This window comes from Canis aureus, chromosome 11, assembly GCF_053574225.1.
Source record: "Canis aureus isolate CA01 chromosome 11, VMU_Caureus_v.1.0, whole genome shotgun sequence".
Lineage (NCBI taxonomy): Eukaryota > Metazoa > Chordata > Mammalia > Carnivora > Canidae > Canis > Canis aureus.
Window position 1 is genome coordinate 18,727,236 of NC_135621.1, and position 18,873 is coordinate 18,746,108.

The 18,873-nt window shown below is 38.4% G+C and overlaps 1 pseudogene; it reads left to right on the forward strand.

Annotated features, from left to right (window-relative positions):
• Positions 1 to 2,835: 2,835 nt before the first annotated feature.
• On the forward strand, positions 2,836 to 12,633 carry LOC144323171 (olfactory receptor 6C76-like; annotated as a pseudogene).
• The last annotated feature ends 6,240 nt before the right edge of the window (positions 12,634 to 18,873 follow it).

An 18,873-nucleotide genomic window follows, 5' to 3' on the forward strand; every position in this document is an offset into this window, starting at 1 on the left:
TTTTTAATAATAAATTTACTTTTTATTGGTGTTCAATTTGCCAACATACAGAATAACACCCAGTGCTCATCCCGTCAAGTGTGCCCCTCAGTGTCCGTCACCCATTCACCCCTACTCCCCGCCCTCTTCCCCTTCCACCACCCTAGTTTGTTTCCCAGAGTTAGGATTCCTCATGTTCTGTCTCCCTTTCTGATATTTCCTACCCGTTTCTTCTCCCTTCCCTTCTATTCCCTTTCACTATTATTTATATTCCTCAAGTGAATAAGACCATATTATTTCCATTTCATGTTTGAAGTATAGTTTCACTGTATAGAATTCTAAATTAGCTTTTTTTCAGCACTCTAAAGATTCCCTTGTTTTCTGGCCTCCATAGCTTCTGAAAAGAAGTTAGAAATTGTTTGAGCCATTGTTCTCTAATATTCATGGCATGTAATGTAGCCTCTTTCTCTAGGTACACTTAAGATTTTCTCATTTCTTTGATGTTTATCAGTTTGATGATGATGTGTATAGGCATTTTATCATGCTGAAAGATGAGGTATCTGTAAGAGCTCCCTTCATAGATTTCATAGACTTGTTGCCAGGTTCTCACAGGGAAGAAGGGGTAGGGGAGCTCTCAGGACATATGCCCTAGATATACAGAAGTGCTTGTTACATTTCAAACACAAAATGAATAGGTATTTTAGGAAGGAATAAATGGATTAATAAATTAATGAAGGTAAAGGGGGTACATGGTGCTTTACTATAGTATATTTTGTACAGCATCTCCTGAAAACATAGTTGAAGGAGATAGGAAGGAGTCTGTATATTTTGGCATCTCTTGTGTAGTAAACAAGCCAAAGATCCTCAGGGAAATATTGCTTCTGAATCTGAATTCCTGGAGAAATATGCACACAGTTTACAGCATTCCCTGGGAATAAACCATAATCATTTGATAGGATAAATAGTTGTTTAATTTTAGTACCGTATTGTATTAGCTTAATAGGTAATCATGAAATGTCTGTAAGTGTTAAAACTTATTTTAGAATTACACATTTCAGTGTGATGTCTGGGAAGAAGGAAAAAAAGTAAACCTAAGTGCCTTATCCTGCGATGGGAATATAAAAAGTATGAACATCACCAAACGAAAACCTTTGCCTGAATAATTCTGTTTCTATGGCTTTAAGAATAACAGTTTGTACGTTTTAGTGTTTTGTAGACTGATTTATAATTCACATACTGAAAACAAATCTAAAACTCTGAGTACTTAATTTATATTAATAATTTTTTATTCTAATTCATTTTAATTGTAGAGGATCTGAAATTGATTTGTTAAATGACACAATTTTTGACTAAAAGTGTTCATGATTTTATAGTTAGGGAAAATTTTCTTTCTGTTTTTAATGTAAACATAAATAAAAGTAATAGGCTTGCTAAAAATTATAGCACACCGTTCCAGTATATCTAGGGAACTGGGGAGCAGGAGTAAAACTAGGTCTGGTTTGATAAAATTATTTCTTGTGGGAGTGATGGATCTGTTTTTGACTCAAATTGACTGTAGCCATTGAAATACAATTAGTTACCTCAGGAATTGTTCCTTAGGTTTGGGAGAATGTGTGTTATTATGAGGAAGATGCTATTATACTTTGGCACTAATAACCAGGATCTCTAGAGCCTTCAATATTCCCTGGAGAAAACTGTTATTATATTCTCTCTGATAAATTTTTGTTAATTTATGAATTTTAATTCTTAAACACCTTTTCACATTGTACCCTACCTAAAATGCCTTACTCTGCTTCCTAAGCTATTTTCAATGCTTAGCTTTGGATCCATCTTTTTTTAAAAAAACAAAAACAAAAACAAAAACATTTGTTCTTATTAATCTCCTTCCATCTATAAGCCCCATAGTAAGAGTGAATCTCATTTACCATTCAGTTTATGCACATTGTACATTGCTGTATACAAGCACAGATTTTGTCACCTCAATACATTGGTAAGCCACAATAGGCAGGGATATTGACATATACTTCCTTGACTCCTTGGAGTATAACAATGCGTTCTCCATGGACCTATAAAACAACTGGGAATGCAAACTGGTATAGCCATTTTGGAAAACAGCATGAATGTGTCTCAAAAAGTTAAGAATAGAACTACTCTATGACCCAGCAATTGCACTACTAGGTATTTATCCAAAGGAAGAAAAAACTTGCCCCCCATGTTTATATGTTTATAGCAGCAATATCCATAATAGCCAAACTGTAGAGCCCAGATGTCCATTGAGGGATGAGAGGATAAACATATGTGGTATGTATATACAATGGAATATTACCTAGCCATCAAAAATAATGAAATCTTGGGGCAAGAAGGTGGAAGAGTGGGGTCCCCAAGTCACCTGCCCCCACCAAATTACCTAGATAACCTTCAAATCATCCTGAAAATCTATGAATTCGGCCTGAGATTTAAAGAGAGAACACCTGGAATGCTACAGTGAGAAGAGTTCACGCTTCTATCAAGGTTGGAAGACGGGGCGAGCGGGGGGGGGGGGGGAGGCAGAAATAAAGAAACAAAAGGCATACAAGGGGCAGGGGCCAAGCGAGGAGCCGGGCTAATGCTGGGGCAAGTGCCACCAGGACAGGAAAGCCCCCTCCCAGGGAAGCAGGAGCTTCACCAATCTTTCTGGACAGAAAGTTGCTCACAGGGAGTTGGAGCAAGACCCCAGGAGGGTGGGGATGCCCTCAGGCTCCCTGGGACACTAACAGACACCTGAGTGCCCAGGAGAGTGTGCAGAGCTCCCTAAGGGCTGCAGCACGCACACTGCTTGACCTGGGAGCCGCTCAGCTTGACCCGGGAGCAGCTCGGATGGGCTCCGGCGGAGGCTCTGCGGAGCGGGGGCTGCCCGGCCGGGAGCCCGAATCCAAAAGAGCAGGCCAGGGAGCACAGGGCGCCGGGGACACAGCCCTGGATCCGACCTCCCCCGCCGCCCGAGGCAGGTAGAGGCCAGGAGGGCCCAGGAGAGCAAGGACACTCCTCCCTGAGCTGAGCAGATCAGCGGCCCCACCCCCGGAGCATCCAGGCCCCTGCTGACGGAGAGCTCTGTAGTTACTGCAGGAGCTGAATCCAGGGCTCCAGGTCTGGCCGCCACCACCGTGGTTGTTCCACCTGGGGCCTCACAGGATAAACAACCCCCACTGAGTCCTGCACCAGGCAGGGGGCAGAGGAGCTCCCTCAAGTGCTAACACCTGAAAATCAGCACAACAGGCCCCTCCCTCAGAAGACCAGCTAGACAGAAGTCAAGAGACTTAAAGTATACAAAATCAGAAGATACTCCCCCATGTTGTTGTTGTTGCTGTTTCCGTTTCGATTGCTGTTTGCTTCCCCCACCCTTTTTTGTTTCTTTCTTTTTCTTTCTCTTTCTTTTCTCTTTTTTCTTTTTTTCTTTTCTCTTCCTTTTTTCTTTTTTCTTTTTCTCTTTTCTTTCCTTCTTTCTCTCCTCTCTTTTTCTCTTTTTCCCAATACAACTTACTTTTCGCCACTCTGCACTGAGCAAAATGAAGAAGGAAAACCTCACCTCAAAAGAAAGAATCAGAAACAGTCCTCTCTCTAACAGAGTTACAAAATTTGGATTACAATTCAATGTCAGAAAGCCAATTCAGAAGCACTAGTATAAAGCTACTGGTGGCTCTAGAAAAAAGTATAAAGGACTCAAGAGACTTCATGACTGCAGAATTTAGAGCTAATCAGGCAGAAATTAAAAATCAATTGAATGAGATGCAATCCAAACTAGAAGTCCTGGGATCCCTGGGTGGCACAGCGGTTTGGCGCCTGCCTTTGGCCCAGGGCGCGATCCTGGAGACTCGGGAACGAATCCCACATCGGGCTCCCGGTGCATGGAGCCTGCTTCTCCCTCTGCCTATGTCTCTGCCTCTCTCTCTTTCTCTCTCTGGGACTATCATAAATAAATAAAAATTTTAAAAAATTAAAAAAAACCAAAAAAACAAAAAACAAACTAGAAGTCCTAACGATGAGGGTTAACGAGGTGGAAGAATGAGTGAGTGACATAGAAGACAAGTTGATGGCAAAGAGGGAAACTGAGGAAAAAAGAGACAAACAATTAAAAGACCATGAGGATAGATTAAGGGAAATAAGTGACAGCCTGAAGAAGAAAAACCTACATTTAATTGGGGTTCCTAGGGGAACCAAAAGAGACAGAAGTCCAGAATATGTATTTGAGCAAATCATAGCTGAAAACTTTCCTGGTCTGGGAAGGGAAACAGGCATTCAGATCCAGGAAATAGAGAGATCCCACCCTAAAATGAATAAAAAAACGTTCAACACCTCCACATTTAAAGTTAAGCATGAAAATTTGAAAGATAAAGAGAAGATCCTTAAAGCAGCAAGAGACAAGAAATCCCTGACTTTTAAGGGGAGGAGTATTAGGGTAACAGCAGACCTCTCCACAGAGACCTGGCAGGCTAGAAAGGGCTGGCAGGATATATTCAGGGTCCTCAATGAGAAAAACATGCAACCAAGAATACTTTATCCAGCAAGGCTCTCATTCAAAATGGAAGGAGAGATAAAGAGCTTCCAAGACAGGCAGGAACTGAAAGAATATGTGACCTCCAAACCAGCTCTGCAAGAAATTTTAAGGGGGACTCTTAAAATTCTCCTTTAAGAAGAAGTCCAGTGGAATAATCCACAAAAACAAGGACAGAATAGATATTATGATGACACTAAACTCATAACTTTCAATAGTAACTCTGAACGTGAAGGGGCTTAATGACCCCATCAAAAGGCACAGGGTGTCAGACTGCATAAAAAAGCAGGACCCATCTATTTGCTGTCTACAAGAGACACATTTTAGACAGAAGGACACCTACAGCCTGAAAATAAAAGGTTGGAGAACCATTTACCATTCAAAGGGTCCTGAAAACAAAGCAAGGGTAGCCATACTTATATCAGATCAAGTAAAATTTACCCTGAAGACTGTAGTGAGAGATGAAGACAGACACTATATCATACTTAAAGGATCTATCCAACAAGGGGAATTAACAATCCTCAATGTATATACCCGGAATGTGAGAGCTGCAAAATATATCAATCATTTAATAACCAAAGTTAAGACATACATAGATAATAATACACTTATACTTGGTGACTTCAATCTAGCACTTTCTACACTCGATAGGTCTTCTAAACACAACGTCACCAAAGAAACTAGAGCTTTAAATGATACACTGGACCAGATGGATTTCTCAGATATCTACAGAACTTTACATCCAAACTCAATGGAATACACATTCTTCTCAAGTGCACATAGAACTTACTCCAGAATAGACCACATCGTGGGTCACAAATCGGGTCTGAAATGATACCAAAAGATTGGGATCACCCCTGCATATACTCAGACTATAATCCCTTGAAATTAGAACTGAATCATAACAAGAAGTTTGGAAGGACTTCAAAGACGTGGCGGTCAAGGACCATCCTGCTAAAAGATGAAATGGTCAAACAGGAAATTAGAGAAGAATTTAAAAGATTCATGGAAACTAATGAGAATGAATATACAACAGTTCAAAATCTTTGGGATGCAGCAAAAGCAGTCGTGAGGGGGAAATACATCGCAATACAAGCATCCATTCAAAAACTGGAAAGAACTGAAACACAAAAGCTTACCTTACGCCTAAAGGAGCTAGAGAAAAAACAGCAAATAGATCCTACACCCAACAGAAGAAGAGAGTTAATTAAGATTAGAGCAGAACTCAAAGAAATAGCGACCAGAAGAACTGTGGAACGGATCAACAGAACCAGGAGTTGGTTCTTTGAAAGAATTAATAAGATAGATAAACCATTAGCCAGCCTTATTAAAAAGAAGAGAGAGAAGACTCAAATTAATAAAATCATGAATGAGAAAGGAGAGATCATTACCAACACCATGGAAATGCAAACGATTTTAAAAACATATTATGAACAGCTATACGCCAATAAATTAGGCAAACTAGAAGAAATGGTCGCATTCCTGGAAAGCCATAAGCTACCAAAACTGGAACAGGAAGAAATACAAACCCTGAACAGGCCGTTAACCAGCGAGGAAATTGAAGGAGTCATCAAAAACCTCCCAAGACTCAAAATTCCAGGGAGGAATGGCTTCCCACGGGAATTGTATCAAATGTTTAAAGAAGAAACCAGAGGAGGAGCAAGATGGCTGAAGAGTAGGGTCCCCAAATCACCTGTCCCCACCAAATTACCTAGATAACCTTCAAATCATCCTGAAAATCTATGAATTTGGCCTGAGATTTAAAGAGAGAACCGCTGGAATGCTACAGTGAGAGGAGTTAGTGCTTCTATCAAGGTAGGAAGTCGGGGGAAAAAGAAATAAAGAAACAAAAGGCCTCCAAGGAGGGAGGGGCCCCGTGAGGAGCTGGGCTAAGGCCTGGGCGAGTGTCCCCAGGACAGGAGAGCCCCGTCCCGGAGAAGCAGGAGCTGCACCGACCTTCCCGGGCGGAAAGGCACCCGCAGGGAGTTAGAGCAGGACCCCAGGAGGGCGGGGATGCCTTCAGTCTCCCTGGGACACTAACAGACACCTGGGCGCCCAAGAGAGTGCACCGAGCTCCCTAAGGGCTGCAGCGCGCACGGCTGGAACCGGAGGAGCTCAGAGGGGCTCCGGCATGGCTCTGCACGGAGGGGTCTGCGCGGCTCTGGGAGCAGCTCGGAGGGGCTCGGGCAGTGGCACCACGGAGGGGGCTGCGCTGCCGGGAGTGCGAGCCAACAGTGCAGGCCCCGGGGCACAGGGCGCCAGGACACAGCCCAGGATCCGGCCTCCCCCTGGTACAGGCAGAGGCCAGGAGGGCCCAGGACAGCAAGGACGCTCCTGCCCCGAGCTGAGCAGATCAGCGGCCCCACCCCGGAGCCTCCAGGCCTCTGCGGACAGAGAGCACCGTAGTTACTGCGGGGGCTGAATCCAGGGCTCCAGAGGTGGCTGCGCCGCTGGGGTTATTCCTCCAGGGGCCTCATGGGGTAAACAACCCCCACTGAGCCCTGCACCAGGCAGGGGGCAGAGCAGCTCCCCCAAGTGCTAACACCTGAAAATCAGCACAACATGCCCCTCCCCCAGAAGACCAGCTAGACAGAAAGTTCCAGGGGAATCAAGGGAATTTAAGTATACAGAATCAGAAGATACTCCCCCGTGTATTTTTTTTTTTTGCTTTTTGATCTCTGTTTGCTTCCCCCACCCTTTTTTTCCTTTATTTCTTTTTCTTTCTCATTTTCTTCTCTTTATTCTTTTTTCTTCCTTTTTGCTTTTTTCTTTTTCTCTTTTCTTTCCTGATTTCTCTCTCTTTTTCTCCTTTTCCCAATACAACTCAGGTCTGAACCAATACCAAAAGATTGGGATTGTCCCCTGCATATTCTCAGACCTTAATGCCTTGAAATTAGAACTAAATCACAACAAGAAGTTTGGAAGGACCTCAAACACGTGGAGGTTAAGGACCATTCTGCTAAAAGACGAAAGGGTCAACCAGGAAATTAATGAAGAATTAAAAAGATTCATGGAAACTAATGAGAATGAAGATACAACCGTTCAAAATCTTTGGGATTCAGCAAAAGCAGTCCTGAGGGGGAAATACATCGCAATACAAGCATCCATTCAAAAACTGGAAAGAACTCAAATACAAAAGCTAACCTTACACATAAAGGAGAGAGAGAAAAAACAGCAGATAGATCCTACACCCAGCAGAAGAAGAGAGTTAATTAAGATTCGAGCAGAACTCAACAAAATCGAAACCAGAAGAACTGTGGAACAGATCAACAAAACCAGGAGTTGGTTCTTTGAAAGAATTTAAAAGATAATAACCATTAGCCAGCCTTATTAACAAGAAGAGAGAGAAGACTCAAATTTCTATACACTAAAAATGAGATTGAATAAAGAGAAATTGAAATGAGAAAGAAAAATGAGTCAATCCCATTTTCAATTGCACCCAAAAGCATAAGATACCTAGGAATCAACCTAACCAAAGAAGGAAAGGATCTATACCCTAAAAACCATGAAGACATTAAGGGCACTCAAATTTGCAAAGAAGAAGTCAAATTCCCCCTCTTCTCTGATGACATGATACTCTACATAGAAAACCCAAAAGTCTCCACCCTAAGATTGCTAGAACTCATACAGCAATTCGGTAGCATGGCAGGATACAAAATCAATGCCCACAAATCAGTGGCATTTCTATACACTAAAAATGAGACTGAATAAAGAGAAATTAATGAGTCAATCCCATTTTCAATTGCACCCAAAAGCATAAAGTACCTAGGAATAAACCTAACCAAAGAAGGAAAGGATCTATACCCTAAAAACCATAGAACATTTCTGAAGGAAATTGAGGAAGACACGAAGAGATGGAAAAATATTCCATGCTCATGGATTGGCAGAAATATTGTGAAAATGTCAGTGTTACCCAGGGCAATTTACACATTTAATGCAATCCCTATCAAAACACCATGGATTTTCTTCAGGGAGTTGGAACAAATTATTTTAAGATTTGTGTGGAATCAGAAAAAACCCCGAGTAGCCAGGGGAATTTTAAAAAAGAACGACATAGCTGGGGGCATCACAACGCCAGATTTCAGGTTGTACTACAAAGCTGTGGTCATCAAGACAGTGTGGTACTGGCACAAAAACAGACACATAGATCAATGGAACAGAATAGAGAATCCAGAAGTGGACCCTCAACATTATGGTCAACTAACATTCGACAAAGGAGGAAAGACTATCCACTGGAAGAAAGGCAGACTCTTCAGGAAATGTTGCTGGGAAAATTGGACATCCACATGCAGAAGAATGAAATTAGACCACTCTCTTGCACCATACACAAAGATAAACTCAAAATGGATGAAAGATCTAAATGTGAGACAAGATTCCATCAAAATCCTAGAGAAGAACACAGGCAAAGCCCTTTTTGAACCCGACCACAGTAACTTCTTACAAGATAACATCCATGAAGGCAAAAGAAACAAAAGCAAAAATGAACTATTTGGATTTCATCAAGATTAGAAGCTTTTGCACAGCAAAGGATACAGTCAACAAAACTGAAAGACAACCTACAGATTGGGAGAAGATATTTGTGAATGACGTATCAGATAAAAGGCTAGTTTCCAAGATCTATAAAGAGGTTATTAAACTCAACACCAAAGAAACAAACAATCCAATCATGAAATGGGCAAAAGACATGAACAGAAATCTCACAGAGGAAGACATAGACATGGCCAACATTCACATGAGAAAATGCTCTGCATCACTTGCCATCAGAAAATACAGTTCAAAACCACAATGAGATACCACCTCACACCAGTGAGAATCAGGAAAATTAACAAAGCAGGAATCCACAAATGTTGAAGAGGATGTGGAGAAAGGGGAACCCTCTTACACTGTTGGTGGGAATGTGAACTGGTGAAGCCACTCTGGAAAACTGTGTGGATGTTCCTCAAAGAGTTAAAAATAGATCTACCCTATGACCCAGCAATTGCACTTCTAAGGATTTACCCCAAAGATACAGATGCAATGAAACGCCAGGACACCTGCACCCCAATGTTTCTAGCAGCAATGTCCACAATAGCCAAACTGTGGAAGGACCCTGGTGTCTATTGAAAGATGAATGGATAAAGAAGATGTGGTTTATGTATACAATGGAATATTACTCAGCCATTAGAAACAACAAATACCCACCATTTGCTTCAACGTGTATGGAACTGGAGGGTATTATGCTGAGTGAAATAGGTCAATCAGAGAAGGACAAACATTATATGTTTTTATTCATTGGGGGAATATAAATAATAGTGAAAGGGAATAGAAGGGAAGGGAGAAGAAATGGGTAGGAAATATCAGAAAAGGAGACAGAACATAAAGACTCCTAACTCTGGGAAATGAACTACAGGTGGTCGAAGGGGAGGAGGTCAGGAGGTGGGGTTGAATGGGTGTCGGGAACTGACAGGGGCACTTGACGGGATAAGCCCTGGGTGTTATTCTGTATGTTGGAAAATTGAAGAGCAATAAAAAATAAATTTATTTTAAAAATAACAGTAATAATGACATCTTGCCATTTGCAATGATGTGGATGGAACTAGAGGGCATTATGCTAAATGAAATAAGTCTGTCAGAGAAAGACAATTATCATATGATTTCACTCATGTAGAATTTAAGGAACAAATCAAATGAACATAGGGGAGTAGAGGGAAAAATAAAATAAGATAAAAACTTAAAGAGATGCAAACCATAAGAAACTTTTAACTACAGGGAGCAAACTGAGGATTTCAGGAGGGAAGATGGGTGCAGGACGGGCACTAAGGAGGGCACTTGATGTTAATGAGCATCAGGTACTGTATGCAACACATGAATACACTAAATTCTACCAGTGAAACTAAAAAAAATTGTTTAATAATTCATATTGATGATGAACTCCTTAGAGAAGTGTAACTGATAATGAAGTCATCAAACAAGAAAGTTGGCCTCAAGGGATGAAGTTTATACCTAGGAGTTTTCATGACATTTAGCTTAATGAGAGCTCATGTAATATTCAACCACATAGTCAACTCCATTGTCAGGGGCTTATCTGTGGACATACCACATTATTTGGGGGCAGTCAGCATTACTTGCAAGTGTCTAAAAACACTTTATCTGAGTAAAATTTGCCAGAGATTCTTCTCTGTATTCCCCTTGGTGGAGGTAAATTACAGCTTTGCTGTAACTCATTTCTATCTATCGGGTAAGAGGCCCAGAGCTAAATACCAGTCACTGTCACATCTGAAGAAAAATCCAATCTTAATGGTAAGTTTTTCTCTTTATGGTCTTCCCTTACTGTCTTACCTCTTTTCTACTTCTTTTGTCTTCCTTCTCTTTTTTACATTTTCTTCTCTATTTCCCTTCTCTTTGAACACTTATTCACTTTATTTTGCATTTCTCTTCATTATTCTTATTCTCTTCCTGTTTTCAGAACTATAACCAGAAGAAACACTGAATTTGTTTAATTCTATTCAAGTCCGTTTTACTATGCAATCAGATAAGTTTAATATTGGCATAGGAGGCTGTAAAAGTGAAGAAATGAAGAGATGGAATAGGGACAAAACACTGATTTATAGGAATAAAAAAAATCAGGACCAAGAAAGAGTGTTCATTATCTAAGTAGAGGCAGCACAGGCCAAACCAGGGAAGAGCTACCATTGTTACCCGGAATTACTTCCAGAATTAAACTTAAATCTAAGCTTCATTTCTATTTTCAACCATCATAAGTATTTATATATCACCTTGTTTCTCTGTTGCACTCATGGTCAGTTCCTTGAGGCAATGATATTTATACAGTCATCAGGCTGAGTAGTACTGTGACATCTTAGCGCTTATATACTGAGAAAAGTAGAAATAATTTTTTCACATGCTTGTTCATTTCTTTACCTCATTACCATAAACCTAAGCCAGACTACAAAGATGATTTATAAGATAGTTTTTTATTCATCAGATTTGTAGAAAATATTTGTCTTTCCTCAAAAATAAAGTAATACAAATAATAAAAAATATAAGTACTAGTTTTTGTTAGAGTTTATCTTACATTAATCATTTAAAAAATGTGCCCTATTAGTATGTATAATCAATAGCAACTACTAATATTCTGACATAATTATCTACATAATTTACTATTGGTTCCTGTGCGTATTGTTTTCTCAATATTTTTACCAGAGCAGAAGCGTATCAAGAGGTCAAGACGGAAAACCGTACAACTGTGACAGTATTTATCTTAGCAGGATTGATGGAGGACCCAAAACTGAAGATTGTGCTATTTGTCTTCCTGCTCCTCACCTGCTTGCTAAGAATCTCAGGCAACTTAGTTATTATTACCTTCACTTTGCTGGACTCACATCTCAAGACCCCTATGTATTTCTTTCTTTGAAATTTTTCTTTCTTAGAAATTTCTTATACGACAGTCTGCATCCCCAAATTGCTTGTAAGCATGGCAACTGATGACAAAACCATTTCCTATAACTGTTGTACAACTCAGTTGCTTTGCCTTCCTTCTTGGAGCATCTGAATGTTACCTCCTGGCTGTCATGTCCTACGATCATTATGTCACCATCTGCAAGCCCCTGCATTACACAACCATTATGAGCAGCAAAATCTGTATCCAGCTAGTCCTTAGCTCTTGGATCACTGGTTTCCTCATCATCTTTCCCAGGACTCATTTTAGGCTTAAGCCTGGACTTCTGTGATTCCAATGTCATTGATCATTTCTACTGTGACACTGCTCCCCTCCTGCAGATCTCCTGCATGGACAGACATGTGTTGGAAATGATGAGTTTCATCTTAGCTTTGGTGACTCTGCTGGTCACTTTGGCATTAGTAATTCTATCATACACATATATTGCCCTGACAATTTTAAAATTTCCTTCTGCCAACCAGAGAAAAAAGCTTTCTCCACCTGTTCTTCTCACATGATTGTCATCTCCCTCTCATATGGCAGCTGCATCTTTATGTACCTTAAACCCTCAGTCAAACAGAGGATATCCTTGAAGAAGGGAGTGGCAGTTCTCAATACTTCTGTTGCTCCACTTTTGAATCCCTTTATTTATACTCTAAGGAAACAGCAGGTGAAGCAAGCATTTTATTTTTCTGTTCCATTGTAAGCATTCTCAATTTTTAAAAACACTTTTTAAAAATATTTTTCTTATTTATTCATGAGAGACATAGAGAGAGGGGCAGAGACACAGGAAGAGAGAGAAACAGGCTCCCCTTTGGCAGTCTGATTCGAAACTAGATCCCAGGACCCCGGGATCATGCCCTGAGCTGAAAGCAGACGCCCAACCACTGACACACCCAGGCATCCCAACATTCTCAAATTTGACTCATTTCTTCTCTGCTTCTTCAATTTAAATGTAGCAAATACTTGAAAGATTATTTTAGTCAACTTTATATATTAGTTCATGGAGACTTAATTATTTTTATATCTATGCAGTATATTTTGTTCTTATATTTGATTTTCTGCAAAACCTTGATAAGTTCAAAACAATTATATATCTTCCTTGGGATTTTACCTTTCCTTGGCTTTTATGTCCTTATACACATTCTCTTTTGTTTTATTTATTTTTTTTTAATTTTTTTTATTTATTTATGATAGTCACAGAGAGAGAGAGAGAGAGAGAGGCAGAGACACAGGTAGAGGGAGAAGCAGGCTCCATGCACCGGGAGCCCGACGTGGGATTCGATCCCGGGTCTCCAGGATCGTGCCCTGGGCCAAAGGCAGGCGCCAGACCGCTGCGCCACCCAGGGATCCCCTCTTTTGTTTTAAATAAATATATTTAAAAGTGGGAAGTTGAGATTAAAATATCAATATCATCCTTTGTCTTGAGAATTGAAAAAAAACCACTATGCTAGTGTAATAAATTATTATATGGTATACTATTTTTATTTTACATTTTATGCCATATAAGTAAATAAGTAAATAAATACTGACTCATGTATGTATACTAAATCAAGTAACTTTGATTAAGAATAAAATGCATACTGGAGAGAGAGATCACATTTGATGCTTTATCAGCTATTCCTTATTCATCTTGGAACTAACTGTGTTCCTTAAATTCTACATCTATAACATAGCAACAACAAGTTTTTTTTTTGCGATATTTTAAGGCTAATTTGAAAGTATAAAATCAGTATTCTCCAGATTAAAAAACAAAATAAAATGAAAACTTGTAGAATAAATTATTCTGATTTTATCTTGTAAAAAAATGCACTTTGGAGAGGTACGATAAGTTACTCTCATCACATAGCTAGTCAGAGAAACAGAATTCAAATTCATTTCTGCTTGATTCCAGAGGCTATGTCTATCCAGTACCAGCAATCCCCAATCAGTTTGTAGCAAATACTCATCTACGTGTATTCTGAAATGATGATGGATTCAGTTTTGGGGTTGAATGTAGAGATGCAATTAGAGATTCTCATGCTGATTCCATTGCCTGCTAATGTAATTTATTGTAGTGCTTTGTCATTTTATATATGTGATATGGTACTTAAAAATCTGGAAAACTTCATAATGTAGCAGTTATGTACTTAGAGGATGCTTCCTACAGTTTTACCATATGGTCTGGTATAGAGTCAAATTGTTTTGAAGTAGATAATTGCTTTTGTATATCCTAAATAATTTCCCTCTCTCTCGCTGTCTCTTCTGACTTTTTCTTTCTCCCTCTCTCACATACACACATACACACCTTTCACTATTTCAATAAATTTTTCTTTTTTCTTCCATTTCTTCTCTTTTCTTTTTTTCTTTTTTTTTCATTATCTTCTTTTGGTAGAATGACTTCTGTAAGTCATATGCGGATCTATAAACCATTGTTAGCTAATCAAGGCTGGACTCCATGATTAGTTCAAGACTACACTTCTACTCTAGGCTTTAAAAATGATCATATTCTCTCTACAAATAAGAACTCAATTAGTGTTGGGCATGAAACTAAAGTCAGTTCAGTAAAACTCGATGTGATAAACATTTTGTAAATGTTAGAATATTCTTTTCTGTTATAATTACAGCTATAAAAATAAACCCAGAACTTTCAGGAGTTCATTAAATAGAGCATGTTTACCTCACTATGAAACTTGGGTAAAGAAAAGTAGAGCCAAGAAATAAACTGAAAGAATATGAATGCCAATAACTTAATTTGATTCTCCATAACCAATAATAATGAAAGCTCATCCCTTGGAATTTCAGGTGGGACTCATAACTAAGGTGAATCTATCTAATTGTCCTATCTACTAAATGTTCTCTTTACCCCTTGGCCCTTGGTGGGTAGGGGTGTACCCCTTGGCCCTTGGTGGCTTTGTCCTCAGGTAGAAAGCAAGAGAAAATGAAAACTAAGAAAACTTTGACTCCCTATTTTTTTTTAAATTTTTATTTATTTATGATAGTCACAGAGAGAGAGAGAGAGAGGCAGAGACACAGGCAGAGGGAGAAGCAGGCTCCATGCACCGGGAGCCCGATGTGGGATTCGATCCCGGGTCTCCAGGATCGCGCCCTGGGCCAAAGGCAGGCGCCAAACCGCTGTGCCACCCAGGGATCCCTGACTCCCTATTTTTTTTGTCTACTACATTTTACTTAATGTTTATGCAAATACCATCAGGCCAGATAGTCCTAGAAATCTGTCTCAGAAAGGGACGATATTTAAGGTGCTAATTTTAGAGCACTTTTAGGTATACAACAAAATTGAAAGGAAGGTACAGAGATTTCCTATATACCCATGGACCTCATACACACACAGCCTTCCCTATTTACAACCTCCTTCAGCAAAGAGGTATGTTTGTTACAACTGATGAACCTATATTGATACATTATAATTACCCAAAATCCATATTTTGCATTATGGTTCACTCTCAGTGAGTGTTCATTCTATAGATTTGGGAAAATTGTATAATGATTGATAGACATACAAAGATATAGCTAGGTAGATGATATAGGTTGTTTATAATAATACAGATATTGATGATATATAGACATAAATCCTCTGTGGCCTGCCTACTCATCACTCCCTATCACTCAGCCACTGAAAACCATTGATTTTACTGTCTTCATTGTTTTTCCTTTTCCAGAATGCCATGTAGTTGGAATCATAAAATTTCAGATTGGTTTTTTCACTTAGTGACATGCACTTAAGTTTCCTCTGTGTATTTTCATGACTTGATAGCTCATTTATTTTTAGCACTGAATAATATTCTATTTTCTAGAAGTATCATAGATTATCCATTTACCTACTAACAGGTATCTTAGCTGCTTCTAAGTTTGGGCAATTATGAATAAAGCTGCTATAAAGATCCGTGTGCAGGTTTTTGTGTGGACATGTTTTCATCTCATTTGGGTAAATACCAAGATGAGTGATTGCTGGATCCTATGGTAAGAATGTGTTTAATTTTGCAAGAAACTGCCAAACTGTCTTCCAAAGTTGCTAGACCGTCTCACATTCTACCAGCAACAGATGAGAGTTCATTTTTCTCCACATCCTCATCAGCGTTGGGTGTTATCATATTCCAGGATTGTGTGTAGTGGTGGTATCTCCTTATTGTTTTAATTTACATTTTCCTGATTACACATGATGTGGATCATCTTTTTGTTTGCTTATTTGCCATCTCTGTAGTATCTTGGGTGAGGTGTCTGTCAAGATCTTTGGCCCATTTTTTAATATTGTTGTTCTTTTTCAGATTGTTGAATTCTAAGTTTTTGTGTATTTGAGTTGACAATCCTTTTTAGATGTGTTTTCTCAAAACTTGTCTCCCTGTATGTGCCTTGTCTTCTCGTTTTCTTGACATTATCTTTTGCAGAGCAGAGGTTTTTAATTTTAATGAAGTCCAGCTTATCCATATTTCTTTCGTGGATTATGGTGTTGTATCTAAAAGATCATTACTAAACCGAAAGTCATCTAGATGTTCTCTGTTACTTTCGGAGTTTTAAAGTTTTGCTGTGTACATATAGGTCCACTCTCAATTTTGAGTTCATGTATGTGATGAATGTAAAGCCAGTGTCTAACATAGCATGAGGAAGAATTGAAACGTGTTAGCTGTTGTCGCCTCTGAGCTGAGGTTTACTGGTGTCCTATAAAAGCTTGGACATTTTGCCACAGAGCTAAACATTGATAACCAGATTTGGAGTTGGAGAAGATGAAAAAAAATCCAGGTGAAAATGGAACAATTACTGACAAAATAAACCCACCCGTCTCCTACCAACAAGGTAAACCAGCAGATAAACACAACCTGTGTGAGCTACCAAATGGCTTCTGCTTTATTCTATTCTCCAAATATCCCAAATAATCTCTCTGGTGGTTCACCATAACAGGAAACAAAGAGGGAAGGGACATCCTAGAGAAATAGTTCAGCCTAGCCAATTGAAACATTACAACGCCTCCAGGGATATATTGCCAGAGTGCCTAAGGAAACTTTTGAAGTTCATTATCTTGATTTTGGTAATGGTTTCACAGGTATATACAGGTATCAAATCTCAAGTTCTAAACTTTATTGGATCCACTTTATTTTGCATAAATTGTTAACTCCACAAAATTGTAAAAATAACTAAACAAACAAGGGAAAATAGAACAGCAACAAAACCCGCAACTCAGCCTGAACTTAACTCAGATTCTAATTGAATAAACAATAAAAAATAAATTTATTATAAAAAAACAAAAAAAAAGAATTAAGAGACTCAGTTATTATTCCCTCTTATTATTCTCCTGGATGTCCGAAGGTTCCTCCATTCTGACTTTTTTCCTCCTATCTTCTGCAGATTTTCAACTACTTCAACATAATGTTCCTGGATTTTTGATTGGTTGGTTGGTTGGTTGATTTACTTTTGTGTTTTAATCCAATCAGTGATTAACAGAATTTTGTCTGTTTGAAAAGCAGTCACCTCTGTCAATAGTGTTCAGCTACATATAATTATGTGATCTGTCTTCTGAAATTGAGCAGCCACCATAATGTGACATAATGTTTTGGATAACTACGATTGACATACACTGATGATGGAGAAAACAAATAATCCAGTGAACTAATGAGTCAGTTATCTGTCAATCTAAATAACTAACACAATATCTAACTTACTCACCTGTTAACATCAGCCATGTTTCAGGTACTTAGGTGTTTTTTTCTGATGAAATTATGGCAGGTGTATATGAACTAACAAGTTCTACATTTTCAATCGTCTTTCCCCATGGCTTCCCAGGGCACTGTTTTAGTATTTCTGCTACTTAATAGAATCTGCATCTAATGATGGGTGAGTAAAGAATTCAAGAGTACAAATTTAACTATATGTTTTAATAAAAGTTTGTTAATATCTTTAGGATTCAATTTTCTTCATCTGTACATTGAAAAGATTAAAGTAGAAACATTTATAGCTTCTTTAATTCATTTTTTGGCTTCTTTAAATCTAAAAATTTAAAAATCATAGTATGAGTTGGGCCAATGCTTTCTGAGAAATTAATATGAACAAGCAATGTTCAGAAAATATCAGCTTGTGATGGACATTCTGCCTGAGGAGATCAGATTACAAAAATGTAAAGTTTAGTATAAAATTTAGAAAGAATATGATTTAAGCTTACAAGATTATTAACATCATAGATACTGTTCATATAGTTTTGTTTCATATGCTTGTTAAAGAGAACCAGAACAATGATTAGGCACATCACTAAATTGTAAGAATTTGCCATAATGATATGTCGCTAATTAACCTAAATTTAAATCATCCCTTTACCTCTTTTCTGGATTCACTCAGAGTTTAATGTGTGTATAAATCATTATTAACGAATTTCCTGTCATTTTGGAAACAAACATGTATTGATTTTCCCTTTGTCAGAACTGTCTTTATCTCAAATATTTAGTAGACTAAGTTCTCAGTAAGTGAAACACTAAATTTAAATCTGAATAATATAATTTGAAAATAACCAACTTTCTATTAATTCACTAATATATTATTTCAGCTATTATTAACAAACCAAAGTAGTTTTTTCTGGGTATATATTTAACTATTCAGTTATCAACTGCAGCATTTGAACACCATATGGCAGTGAGTAAGATAAGCAAAACTCAGTAGCAAAAAGTAAACTATTGGAAGTCATATTTCCAATCTGCCTTTCTCCCAAATCCTTTCCTTAAAAGTGAGGTACAGATACATGAAAATGTTTGAGGATACACACAGATATACACACAGGCCTGTAAAATTTTAAGAAATAAAGTGATGGCAAAATAAGCTTCATTAAATAAGTAGTTTTACTGTTTTTGTGTCCTGTTAGGAATATTGATGATGGATAATAGCAAACACTTCAATGTAATAATAATGTACATCTATAATTTTCCAAACATTTATTTGTTATTTTTTATTATTATGAACCTCACTT